Source organism: Saccoglossus kowalevskii, chromosome 3 (assembly GCF_978046115.1).
Source record: "Saccoglossus kowalevskii chromosome 3, keSacKowa6.1, whole genome shotgun sequence".
Classification (NCBI taxonomy): domain Eukaryota; kingdom Metazoa; phylum Hemichordata; class Enteropneusta; family Harrimaniidae; genus Saccoglossus; species Saccoglossus kowalevskii.
Genome location: NC_140643.1, coordinates 7366749 through 7380934, shown reverse-complemented (window position 1 = coordinate 7380934; position 14186 = coordinate 7366749). Strand labels below are relative to the sequence as shown.

General features: G+C 36.2%; 1 long non-coding RNA gene across 1 annotated transcript; it reads right to left on the bottom strand.

Annotated features, from left to right (window-relative positions):
• Positions 1-5413: 5413 nt before the first annotated feature.
• Positions 5414-6296, bottom strand: LOC146747454 (uncharacterized). Its single transcript, XR_014929024.1, has 2 exons — positions 6183-6296; positions 5414-6007 (listed from the first exon to the last, which is right to left on the bottom strand). It is a non-coding gene; the product is annotated as an uncharacterized LOC146747454 (long non-coding RNA).
• Positions 6297-14186: the final 7890 nt, after the last annotated feature.

Here is a 14186-nt window from a genome sequence, read left to right as displayed (position 1 = left end):
TGCATTTATGGCATCCCTGGAGAAATGAATAAACTGACATTGATATGTACATGTATGTATTTTAATATTCTACTAATATGTCTACTCGGCGTCACTATTGCGGCGCCCGCCTATGTTACTGCTCTGACCTTATCAGGTCTTCTCATATTGAACTGTACAACATTTGATGATATGCAAATGAGCTGTATACATACCAACAATAGTATATTTCCTAATATTTCGCAGACTTCCAATATAACTATTGTTCCGACACTACTATCTTCTGGTATAAAATACAGCAGTCTGCGTATTTTTAGCTCACGTACTACGAACTTTAAAGTCTCTATGCTAAATATGAACTGTACAGGTACACCTGTAAACAATTTATCTTCATCGTCGTTTTTATGCACTTCAAAGGGCATGTGTTCAATTGTTGACACACTAAGAATACCGAGTTTCGTGTCTAGTCTGCGCCCTGTGGATTTTAAACTCTTTTATATATCACTTGAGTTGTGCTTTATTGTTGTTACTGAGATAATAGTGATACCGTTTCTCGTTACTAGTCTACTTGTTGTGGACTTAAAACTCTCTGCTTACACTGGAATTAATGTAATAAATGCACCCGACAACAAAATACATCTTCATGTCTTACCAGCTTTGTATCCACTTTTTGTCACCATGTTATTGCCCGCTTCCACCACTAGTCTACTTATCGTGGACTTTAAACTCTCCGCTCACACTGAAATAATCCAAATACATACATTTGATAGAAAAATAAATATTCATTGCTCACTGAGTCTGTATTCAACTACTGTTACCGTGACAACACTGGCTTTCGTCACTAGTCTGCTTATTGCGGACTTTAAACTCTCCGCTCACACTGAAATAATCCAAATACATACATTTGATAATAAAATAAATGTTCATTGCTCACTGAGTCTGTATTCAATTAATGTTACCGTGACAACACTGGCTTTCGCCACTAGTCTGCTTATTGTGGACTTTAAACTCTCCGCTCACACTGAAATAATTCAAATACATACATTTGATAATAAAATAAATACTCATTGCTCACTGAGTCTGTATTCAATTATTGTTACCGTGACAACACTGGCTTTCGTCACTAGTCTGCTTATTGCGGACTTTAAACTCTCCGCTCACACTGAAATAATCCAAATACATACATTTGATAATAAAATAAATGTTCATTGCTCACTGAGTCTGTACTCAATTATTGTTACCGTGACAACACTGGCTTTCGTCACTAGTCTGCTTATTGTGGACTTTAAACTCTCCGCTCACACTGAAATAATCCAAATACATACATTTGATAACAAAATAAATACTCATTGCTCACTGAGTCTGTATTCAATTATTGTTACCCTGACAACACTGGCTTTCATCACTAGTCTACTTATTGTGGACTTTAAACTCTCCGCTCACACTGAAATAATCCAAATACATACATTTAATAATAAAATAAATGTTCATTGCTCACTGAGTCTGTATTCAATTATTGTTACCGTGACAACACTGGTTTTCGTCACTAGTCTACTTATCGTGGACTTTAAACTCTCCGCTCACACTGAGATAAACCAAATACATACTTTTGACAATAAGACAATTATTTACCGCTCACTGAGTCTGTGCTCAATTGTCAACATGACAATACTGATTTTCGCCATTAGTCTACTTATTGTGGACTTTAAACTCTTCTCTCATACTGAAATAAATTGTGTACATGTATTCCATAATAAACTACATTTGCATTTCCCACAGAGTCTGCTTTTAGCTATTGTTAATACGACAATATTGGCTTTCGCAACCAGTCTACTTATTGTGGACTCTAAACCCTTTTTAATACTTGTTTATATCACGCTTATTTTGTGTACATGTTCACTCGTCGTTGCCATGTTGCTGCGACTTGCTGTAACTATTCACATTGATATGAATGTACAAAGTATATCTATTATTGCGAAGTGGAAACGCATTGTTAACATCATAATAAATTTCACATATACACTGTACAACACTTGTATATATTTTAATATCATAAAAGACTTGTGCTCAGCTCTCATTTCTACGGCGACCACAGTCTCAGTTACTAATTTAGTAGTGCTAACTTTACAGCATGTAAATCTCAACAAATGTCAAGCACGTATAAAAGAGAGCGCATACTCACTTGCATTTGATACGCTGAGTACCATTATCACTATCCTCAGCAAAATCCCAGTCGTGAACTATAAACTAAGTACTTGCCTAAAGTTTTTGTACAATTTTCGACACAAGATATATAACCTGATTACACCTATTCATATCGATAATATGCTGCTTATAAGATGTAAGTTAAAATGGTATATGGTATTTGATATGTCACAACAATGAATCATCTGTACTTACTTTTCTTTGCTACTGTTATGTCGCACATATCAATAACAACATGGAATGTGAACGGCTGCCGAGATTCATTGAAACGTCATGATCTATTCAACTTCCTAAAGGCAAACCACAAGTCTGACCTCTACTTTTTGCAGGAGACTCACTCCCTTCCAGGTGATGAAGCCAGATGGCAGGTAGTATGGCGTGCGCCAATATATTTCTCTCATGGTACCAGTACTTCTGCAGGTACTGCAATTTTAACCCACCCTAATAAACGTGTCGACGTGCATTCAGCACGCAGTATTATTGATGGTCACTTATTACACCTACACGTCACGATTAATGACATGTCTTACAATATACTGAACATCTATGCACCAACTTACGGCGCTGAACGGCTGGCATTTTATCAAACTCTTAAAAAAGCAATCAATGATCTAGATAAAGATATTCCAATTATTATTGCAGGTGATTTTAATTGTACTTTAAATGCACAAATTGATCGCAACACTGAAACTGAACCTCACCCACAATCTGCTCGCTTCCTAAAGACAATACTTGACCGCTATAAATTAGTTGATGCATGGCGTCGTTTCCATGGCACCCGACAGGAATTCACCTGGGAGCGAGGTAACAGCCGTTCTAGAATAGACACCATCTTCATCAACAAAACAGCCATGTCCAAAGTCTTTCGTGTGTCAATCAATCCATCTTTCCACTTCTCTGATCACAGGTTAGTTACCATTGCTATTTCACAGCGATCTGTCAACAACCGCAGTCCACTGTGGTGCTTCAATACAAGTCTCACTGAAGATGAAACATATTGTGATCTCATTGATGAATTTTGGGAGATCTGGCAGAAACAAAAAGCAAACTACCGCTCTATACTAATGTGGTGGGACCTTGGTAAACATAAAATAAAAGAGTTAACAAAACAATATTGTTCTAATAAATCATTCAATTATAAAAATTTAAAAGAAACACTTCTCCTAGAAATAAAACGTCTCGAAGGAGGCTCTTCCGCCAATCCAAGTAATGAAAATGAACTTTCCCGCAAGAAAGATCTCCTGAAAAACCTAATAAACAAAGAAGCACGTGGGGCGTCAATTCGCTCCCGTCATCGTCTTCTGAACGAATCTGATAGCAGCTGCAGCTTCTTTTTCGATCTAGAAAAAAATAAAGGTTCAAGAAAATCAATAACTCAGCTACGTGACTATCAAAATAATCCTACAGATGACACAAATACAATATGCCGTATAACAAGACAATTTTACGCAGACCTGTTTTCACCCTCCACAACCTCAAACGAAGCCCAAAATGAAATTCTTCAGGAGTTACCACAACTCGATCCTGATTCAGCTTCTTTGTGTGATAGTCCTCTGTCTTATGATGAGCTTTCAGAATCTGTCTACAAAATCTCCAATGGCCGGACTCCTGGCATCGACGGATTACCTGCCGAATTCTACAAGAAGTTTTGGCCATCAATCGGACATGACTTACATGAGGTTTTCTCTGCATCCATCACCGAGGGCACACTGCCACTATCTTGTCGCAGAGCAGTCATCACCCTACTTCCTAAAAAAGGAGATAACACCTTACTAAAGAACTGGAGACCTGTCAGTCTCCTCTGTGCCGACTACAAAATTCTCACTAAAGCCCTATCCTCACGTCTCAAGTTAGTACTATCACAAATTATTCACATTGATCAAAGCTATACAATTCCACACAGACAAATATTTGACAATATTCATCTATTACGTGATTGTGTTACATACTGTAATCAAGCAAACGTCCCGTTAGGAATTGTTGCTCTTGATCAAGAAAAAGCTTTTGACAGGGTCAACCATCAATACCTATTCAATACCCTTTCTGCATTCGGCTTTGGTGAGAACTTAATATCATACATAAAACTCATATACACAGACACTGAAAGCTTAATACGTGTAAATAACACTTTGACTGCTCCCGTTTCTTTTCAACGCGGTATAAGGCAAGGGTGCGCCCTCTCTGGTCAACTGTATACTATCGCTATCGAACCACTATTGCATAAGATTCGCACCAGAAGCGAAGTTAAAGGATTAACTATTCCAAAATCCAACAACCGGAAATGTCAATTAACAGCATATGCCGATGATGTTAGTCTATTTGTCACAGAAAATGGAGACTTTCAAAAGTTGTCACATATGCTTGAAATTTATGAGAAGGCAAGTAATGCCCGTGTGAACTACGGAAAATCAAAAGGTTTATGGGTTGGATCTTGGAAGCATCGCATTGATTCGCCAATGGGCATTCAGTGGAATAGTGTTGGTCTTAAAATGCTTGGAACATTCATTGGCAATACAATTGAATATAACCAACAGAACTGGGATGAAGCTCTTAAAAAGATTACTTCAAAATTGGAATGGTGGCAGCGTTACGCCCATGCAATCTCATACCAAGGCAGGGTTATTATCATTAATCAACTAGTTGCAACAAAACTCTTTCATCGACTTGTTTGCCTCTGTCCGCCACATACTTTCATTAATGATATTGAAAAACTATTCGTTGATTTTCTTTGGCAAGGTCGCCATTGGTTACCAGCTACACTTATTTACCTGCCATTGAAACAAGGTGGGCAAAGCTTGGTGCATATCTCTAGTCGGGTAACAGCATTTCGTCTGCAATATGTACAGCGGTATCTATACTCTGGTCTAAACCACCCATGTTTTTCATTCACTGACTACTTTTTACAACAAGCAAATCCATTTAAATATGTCAAACAGCTCTTCATTATTGATCTTCTCAGAACTGATATATATTGTAATCAAACCTTCTACCACGAGATACTCAGCAGTTGGAGATCACTCAAAATTGTTCGAAGAGATCGACCAGATTCCTCATCAATTTTGAGTGAGCCGCTCTTCAACAATAACTTAATACTGCACTCACTACGACAAGAGCCCTTTGTTTTTAACCACTTCGTAGATGGCGGCATATGTACAATAGGAGACCTAATGCACCCAAGCAAAAAACGATGGTTAAACTCAGCTGAAATAAAACAACGTGTTCCTGTATATTCCATGCGTCTTTTAGACAAAACAATAAAGACTTTATTCAATTCTATTCCCAAATCTTTCATTGAAGCCACACAATCTCATCTTACAGGTAACCCATCGAAAAATTATAATAACAATAATCCCTCGAATTACTTGTTGGAAATAACATGCAATAACTTGAATAATAAATTAGTATGTCCACTGTACAAAATCGAAAAAGGTGCAATTTACAAGTTCCTAATAAATGCACAAATGAAGGAAAAACAACCAGACAGTATGGACACAGTATGGAGAGACTTGTTATCACTTCCTGCTGAGATATATCCAGACTTCACCACATGTTATCTTGCTCCCATTTCAAAACAAGAGGGCGACCTCCAATGGCGAATCCTACATGGCGCTTATGCAACAGGTAATTTTCTATACAAGAGCAAATACCGCTCTAGTCCTGATTGCCCCTTCTGCCAAGAAAAAGACGACCTGCTCCATATCTTCTTACAATGTTCCCGCCTGGCACCACTGTTCAAAGTAGTAAAGCTAATATGTGAAAAGCTAGTGGGAGACAACTTTACTCTACCCTACTGGTGGTTTGTAATAGGCACACCAATAAAATCCTTTGGAAAAAAGGAAAAAAATGTAAAACAACTGGTAAACTACATTCTGACGTCAGCAAAACTGGCCATTCACTTATCACGAAGAAACGCCTTAAATGAAGAAACTCCGCTCGATGTTGTCAAGGTTTTCAACTCAAGACTACATTCAAGGATTGACGGCGAATACAACTACTACCTGAGCAATGGAAATACAGAACGTTTTACAGACAGGTGGTGCATCAATGAAGCCATTGTTAGATATGATGGTGAACAGCTAATTTATGCTAGATGTATCATATAAGTACAAACATTATAATGATTTTTCGAAATTCAACAGTTGCTATACTTAGTGTAAGTCATTAACAATATACCCACAATTTTTAAAATAAATTTATCTGAATGTCAGTTCAGAAGTGACGCTCACCTGTATTTTATTGATTTATGTATAACGACAATGTGTCTTTTAATAAATGTACTTTTTTTAAAAAATCTTCATACTTAATGTTCCCCATTGTGAAACAAGTTTTTACACCATTGTAATGTGAAATGTATTTTAATATATTTTCAATTGTACCCTTAATACAAAATGATTTAACATGAACATGCGATAATATGTGTAAATAATTGATATGTATTAATGACGTCTTTCGACTAATAAATGTTCATGTTAAAAATCAAAAATCTTCTTTCTTCCACAACTTCTTTCGTCAAGCCGTTTGAGAAAACTGCTAAACTGAATAGTCTGAAAAAGCTCTATACTTATAGTCCCTAATGTGACCTAGTGCAACATGCTTTCAGAATTTTGATTGCCCAATTAGTTTGGCAGCCATATTGGATTGAAATAAAACCGGAAGTGGCTGTTTGACCACTTTCTGAGGGTCTAGGCTTCTAGATTTTTTTATGGTATATAGTACAACTCATGTGTAATAAATATCAGCAATAAAAACTTTAGCGGTCATGTGACTTTTCCCGCCATTTTGTTTTTCCTAAAAACGGCAAAAAACACTTTAAAATCTTCTTCTTCAGAACCACCAAGCAGAATGCTCTCATATGTAGTATTTAGCTTCTATATATGAATACCATTTATGTTTGAAAAAATGTTTACGATTGGTCACGTGGTTTGGCCACCATTTTGGATTTCTTCTAAACAGGAAGTAGTTTTTTACTCTGGCAACACTTGGGGGAATATTTTCAGTTTTGCTTCATGGCATCTATGTATCAAGCCCTTTCAGAAACCTAAAAAAAAAATTCAGATCAGTCACATGGTTTGGCCGCCATTTTGGATTTTAAGCAAAATTGACCAAAAGTTTGGGTATTTGTTTCTCAGAGACGATTCAACCAATCTACTAGATGTTTTTATATTTACCATGCCTGGCCTTAGCTGCATACGAGAAAAATAATATTATTTTGATCAGTCACGTGGTTTGGCTGCCATCTTGGATTTTGTGAAAATAGAAATTATGCAACTACATGTTTTGTATTAGTCTGATTTCTTTCAAATTTTGTATGTGCATTTGTGTCATCAGATGGATCATTTTGCCCCAATAGCACACTGTTAGGCCACGTGGCTGGGCACCCATGGGGTGGGGGCTTCTAACCTTCTTAATATGCATAACTGTTATAACTCAAGCACTGTTGTAGTTAGGATGATGAATCCTGTGTTATTATGACAACGTTGAACAAGAGATTCGATTAAAATAACAAATGACCATATATGGTCATGTGAGCTCATTAATATGCATAACTGTCATATCTCAAACACTGTTCAGTTTGGAAGTGGAATCCTGTGTTATTATGACAACATTGAACAAAAGATTTAATTAAAATAACAGATGACCATATATAGTCATGTGAGCTCATTAATATGCGTAATCGTTATATCTCAAACACTGTTGCAGTTAGGAAGATAAATCCTGTGTCATTATGACAACAGTGAACAAGAGATATGATTAAAATAACAGATAACCATATATGGTCATGTGAACTCATTAATATGCATAGCAGTCATATCTAAAACACTGTCGCAGTTAGGAAGATGAATCCTGTGTTATTATGACAACAGTGAGCAAGAGATTTGATTAAAATAACAGATGACCATATATGGTCATGTCAACTCATTAATATGCATAGCAGTCATATCTGAAACACTGTCGAAGAGCAGGACATGTAACTAGTGTCATTATGAAGACATTGAATGAAAGATGTAACTGACATTAGAAATGGCTATATATGATTATGTAATCTCATTATTGTGCATAAGAACATGGCTCATTATATATCCTGAAAACCATATTTCGATAACCAAAGCAGGTAAATACATGGTACCAACTTCATTTTGACCTCATGTTACTGATAATAAGAGCTACCTGATTGTCTAACATGTGACCTCATTAATTATGAAACAGAATCTTATCAGCTTGGGCCCCGGTGACGCCGCTTGCGGCTTTAATTAGGGGCCCAAGCCCAAAGGGCGAGGCCCCTATTATTATCGTTCAGTTTTTTCTTTCTTTCTTTCTTTCTTCCGTAACTTTTTTCGTCAAGCCGTTTGAGAAAACCGCTGAACGGAATGGTCTGATAATGCTCTATACTGATAGTCCCTATTGTGAACTGGTGCAACATGCTTTCAGAATTTCGATTGGTCAATTAGTTTGGCAGCCATATTGGATTGAAATAAAACCGGAAGTGGCTGTTTGACCACTTTCTGAGGGTCTAGGCGTCTAGATTTTTTTATGGTATATAGTACAACTCATGTGTAATAAATATCAGCAATAAAAACTTTAGCGGTCATGTGACTTTTCCCGCCATTTTGTTTTTCCTAAAAACGGCATAAAACACTTAAAAATCTTCTTCTTCAGAACCACCAAGCAGAATGCTCTCATATGTAGTATTTAGCTTCTATATATGAATCCCATTTATGTTTGAAAAAATGTTTACGATTGGTCACGTGGTTTGGCCACCATTTTGGATTTCTTCTAAACAGGAAGTAGTTTTTTACTCTGGCAACACTTGAGGGAATATTTTCAATTTTGCTTCATGGCATCTGTGTATCAAGCCCTTTCAGAAACCTAAAAAAATTTCAGATCAGTCACATGGTTTGGCCGCCATTTTGGATTTTAAGCAAAATTGACCAAAAGTTTGGGTATTTGTTTCTCAGAGACGATTCAACCAATCTACTAGATGTTTTTATATTTACCATGCCTGGCCTTAGCTGCATACGAGAAAAATAATATTATTTTGATCAGTCACGTGGTTTGGCCGCCATCTTGGATTTTGTGAAAATAGAAATTATGCAACTACATGTTTTGTATTAGTCTGATTTCTTTCAAATTTTGTATGTGCATTTGTGTCATCAGATGCATCATTTTGCCCCAATAGCACACTGTTAGGCCACGTGGCTGGGCACCCATGGGGTGGGGGCTTCTAACCTCATTAATATGCATAACTGTTATAACTCAAGCACTGTTGTAGTTAGGATGATGAATCCTGTGTTATTATGACAAACTTGATCAAGAGATTCGATTAAAATAACAAATGACCATATATGGTCATGTGAGCTCATTAATATGCATAACTGTCATATCTCAAACACTGTTGCAGTTAGGAAGTGGAATCCTGTGTTATTATGACAACATTGAACAAAAGATTTGATTAAAATAACAGATGACCATATATAGTCACGTGAGCTCATTAATATGCGTAATCGTTATATCTCAAACACTGTTGCAGTTAGGAAGATGAATCCTGTGTCATTATGACAACAGTGAACAAGAGATTTGATTAAAATAACAGATAACCATATATGGTCATGTGAACTCATTAATATGCATAACCATTATATCTTAAACACTGTCGCAGTTAGGAAGATGAATCCTGTGTCATTATGACAACAGTGAACAAGAGATTTGATTAAATAACAGATAACCATATATGGTCATGTGAACTCATTAATATGCATAGCAGTCATATCTAAAACACTGACGCAGTTAGGAAGATGAATCCTGTGTTATTATGACAGCAGTGAACAAGAGATTTGATTAAAATAACAGATGACCATATATGGTCATGTGAACTCATTATATGCATAACCATTATATCTTAAACACTGTTGCAGTTAGGAAGATGAATCCTGTGTTCTTATGACAACAGTGAACAAGAGATTTGATTAAAATAACAGATGACCATATATGGTCATGTGAACTCATTAATATGCATAGCAGTCATATCTAAAACACTGACGCAGTTAGGAAGATGAATCCTGTGTTATTATGACAGCAGTGAACAAGAGATTTGATTAAAATAACAGATGACCATATATGGTCATGTGAACTCATTAATATGCATAACCATTATATCTTAAACACTGTTGCAGTTAGGAAGATGAATCCTGTGTTCTTATGACAACAGTGAACAAGAGATTTGATTAAAATAACAGATGACCATATATGGTCATGTGAACTCATTAATATGCATAGCAGTCATATCTAAAACACTGTCGCAGAGCAGGACATGTAACTAGTGTCATTATGAAGACATTGAATGAAAGATGTAACTGACATTAGAAATGGCTATATATGATTATGTAATCTCATTATTGTGCATAAGAACATGGCTCATTATATATCCTGAAAACCATATTTCGATAACCAAAATAGGTAAATACATGGTACCAACTTCATTTTGACCTCATGTTACTAATAATTCAAGCTACCTGATTGTCTAACATGTGACCACATTAATTATGAAACAGAATCTTGTCAGCTTGGGCCCCGGTGATGCCGCTTGCGGCTTTAATTAGGGGCCCAAGCCCAAAGGGCGAGGCCCCTATTCTTATCGTCCGGTTTTTTCTTCTTTCTTCTTTCTTTCTTTCTTCCGTAACTTTTTTCGTCAAGCCGTTTGAGAAAACCGCTGAACAGAAAGGTCTGATAATGCTCTATACTGATAGTCCATAATGTGAACTGGTGCAACATGCTTTCAGAATTTCGATTGGACAATTAGTTTGGCAGCCATATTGGATTGAAATAAAACCGGAAGTTGCTGTTTGACCACTTTCTGAGGGTCTAGGCGTCTAGATTTTTTTATGGTATATAGTACAACTCATGTGTAATAAATATCAGCAATAAAAACTTTAGCGGTCATGTGACTTTTCCCGCCATTTTGTTTTTCCTAAAAACGGCAAAAAATACTTGAAAATCTTCTTCTTCAGAACCACCAAGCAGAATGCTCTCATATGTAGTATTTAGCTTCTATATATGAATCCCATTTATGTTTGAAAAAATGTTTACGATTGGTCACGTGGTTTGGCCACCATTTTGGATTTCTTCTAAACAGGAAGTAGTTTTTTACTCTGGCAACACTTGAGGGAATATTTTCAATGTTGCTTCATGGCATCTGTGTATCAAGCCCTTTCAGAAATCTAAAAAAAATTTCAGATCAGTCACATGGTTTGGCCGCCATTTTGGATTTTAAGCAAAATTGACCAAAAGTTTGGGTATTTGTTTCTCAGAGACTATTCAACCAATCTACTAGATGTTGTTATATTTACCATGCCTGGCCTTAGCTGCATACGAGAAAAATAATATTATTTTGATCAGTCACGTGGTTTGGTCGCCATCTTGGATTTTGTGAAAATTGAAATTATGCAACTACATGTTTTGTATTAGTCTGATTTCTTTCAAATTTTGTATGTGCATTTGTTCCATCAGATGCATCATTTTGCCCCAATAGCACACTGTTAGGCCACGTGGCTGGGCACCCATGGGGTGGGGGCTTCTAACCTCATTAATATGCATAACTGTTATAACTCAAGCACTGTTGTAGTTAGGATGATGAATCCTGTGTTATTATGACAACCTTGAACAAGAGATTCGATTAAAATAACAAATGACCATATATGGTCATGTGAGCTCATTAATATGCATAACTGTCATATCTCAAACACTGTTGCAGTTAGGAAGTGGAATCCTGTGTTATTATGACAACATTGAACAAAAGATTTGATTAAAATAACAGATGACCATATATAGTCACGTGAGCTCATTAATATGCGTAATCGTTATATCTCAAACACTGTTGCAGTTAGGAAGATGAATCCTGTTTCATTATGACATCAGTGAACAAGAGATTTGATTAAAATAACAGATAACCATATATGGTCATGTGAACTCATTAATATGCATAACCATTATATCTTAAACACTGTCGCAGTTAGGAAGATAAATCCTGTGTCATTATGACAACAGTGAACAAGAGATTTGATTAAAATAACAGATAACCATATATGGTCATGTGAACTCATTAATATGCATAGCAGTCATATCTAAAACACTGTCGCAGTTAGGAAGATGAATCCTGTGTTATTATGACAACAGTGAACAAGAGATTTGATTAAAATAACAGATGACCATATATGGTCATGTAAACTCATTAATATGCATAGCAGTCATATCTGAAACACTGTCGCAGAGCAGGACGTGTAACAAGTGTCATTATGAAGACATTGAATGAAAGATGTAACTGACATTAGAAATGGCTATATATGATTATGCAATCTCATTATTGTGCATAAGAACATGGCTCATTATATATTCTGAAAACCATATTTCGATAACCAAACCAGGTAAATACATGGTATCAACTTCATTTCGACCTCATGTTACTGATAATTCAAGCTACCAGATTGTCTGACATGTGACCTCATTAATTATGAAACAGAATCTTATCAGCTTGGGCCCCGGTGACGCCGCTTGCGGCTTTAATTAGGGGCCCAAGCCCAAAGGGCGAGGCCCCTATTCTTATTGTCCGGTTTTTTCTTCTTTCTTCTTCTTTCTTCCGTAACTTTTTTCGTCAAGCCGTTTGAGAAAACCGCTGAACGGAATAGTCTGATAATGCTCTATACTGATAGTCCCTAATGTGAACTGGTGCAACATGCTTTCAGAATTTCGATTGGTCAATTAGTTTGGCAGCCATATTGAATTGAAATAAAACCGGAAGTAACTATTTGACCACTTTCTGAGGGTCTAGGCGTCTAGATTTTTTTATGGTATATAGTACAACTCATGTGTAATATATATCAGCAATAAAAACTTTAGCGGTCATGTGACTTTTCCCGCCATTTTGTTTTTCCTAAAAACAGCAAAAAACACTAAAAAATCTTCTTCTTCAGAACCACCTAGCAGAATTCTCTCATATGTAGTATTTAGCTTCTATATATGAATCCCATTTATGTTTGAAAACACTATTATGATTGGTCACGTGGTTTGGCCACCATTTTGGATTTCTTCTAAAAAGGAAGTAGTTTTTTACTCTGGCAACACTTGAAGGATTATTTTCAATTTTGCTTCATGGCATCTGTATATCAAACTCTTTCAGAAACCTAAAAAAGATTTCAGATCAGTCACATGGTTTGGCCGCCATCTTGGATTTTAAGCAAAATTGACCAAAAGTTTGGGCATTTGTTTCTCAGAGGTGATTCAACCAATCTACTAGATGTTTTTATACTTACCATGCCTGGCATTAGCTCCATATGAGAAAAATAATATTATTTTGATCAGTCACGTGGTTTGGCCGCCATCTTGGATTTTGTGAAATTAGAAATTATGCAACTACATGTTTTGTATAAGTCTGATTTCTTTCAAATTTTGTATGTGTATTTGTGTCATCAGATGCATCATTTTGCCCCAATAGCACACTGCTAGGCCACGTGGCTGGGCACCCATGGGGTGGGGGCTTCTAACCTCATTAATATGCATAACTGTTATAACTCAAGCACTGTTGTAGTTAGGATGATGAATCCTGTGTTATTATGACAACAGTGAACAAGAGATTTGATTAAAATAACAAATGACCATTTATGGTCATGTGAGCTCATTAATATGCATAACCATTATATCTTAAACACTGTTGCATTTAGGAAGATGAATCCTGTGTTATTATGACAACATTGAACAAGAGATTTGATTAAAATAACGGATGGCCATATATAGTCATGTGAGCTCATTAATATGCGTAATCGTTATATCTCAAACACTGTTGCAGTTAGAGTGATGAATCCTGTGTTATTATGACAACGTTGAACAAGAGATTTGATTAAAATAACAGATGACCATATATGGTCATATGAACTCATTAATATGCATAACCATTATATCTTAAACTTTTTTGCAGTTAGGAAGATGAATCCTGTGTTATTATGCCAACAGTT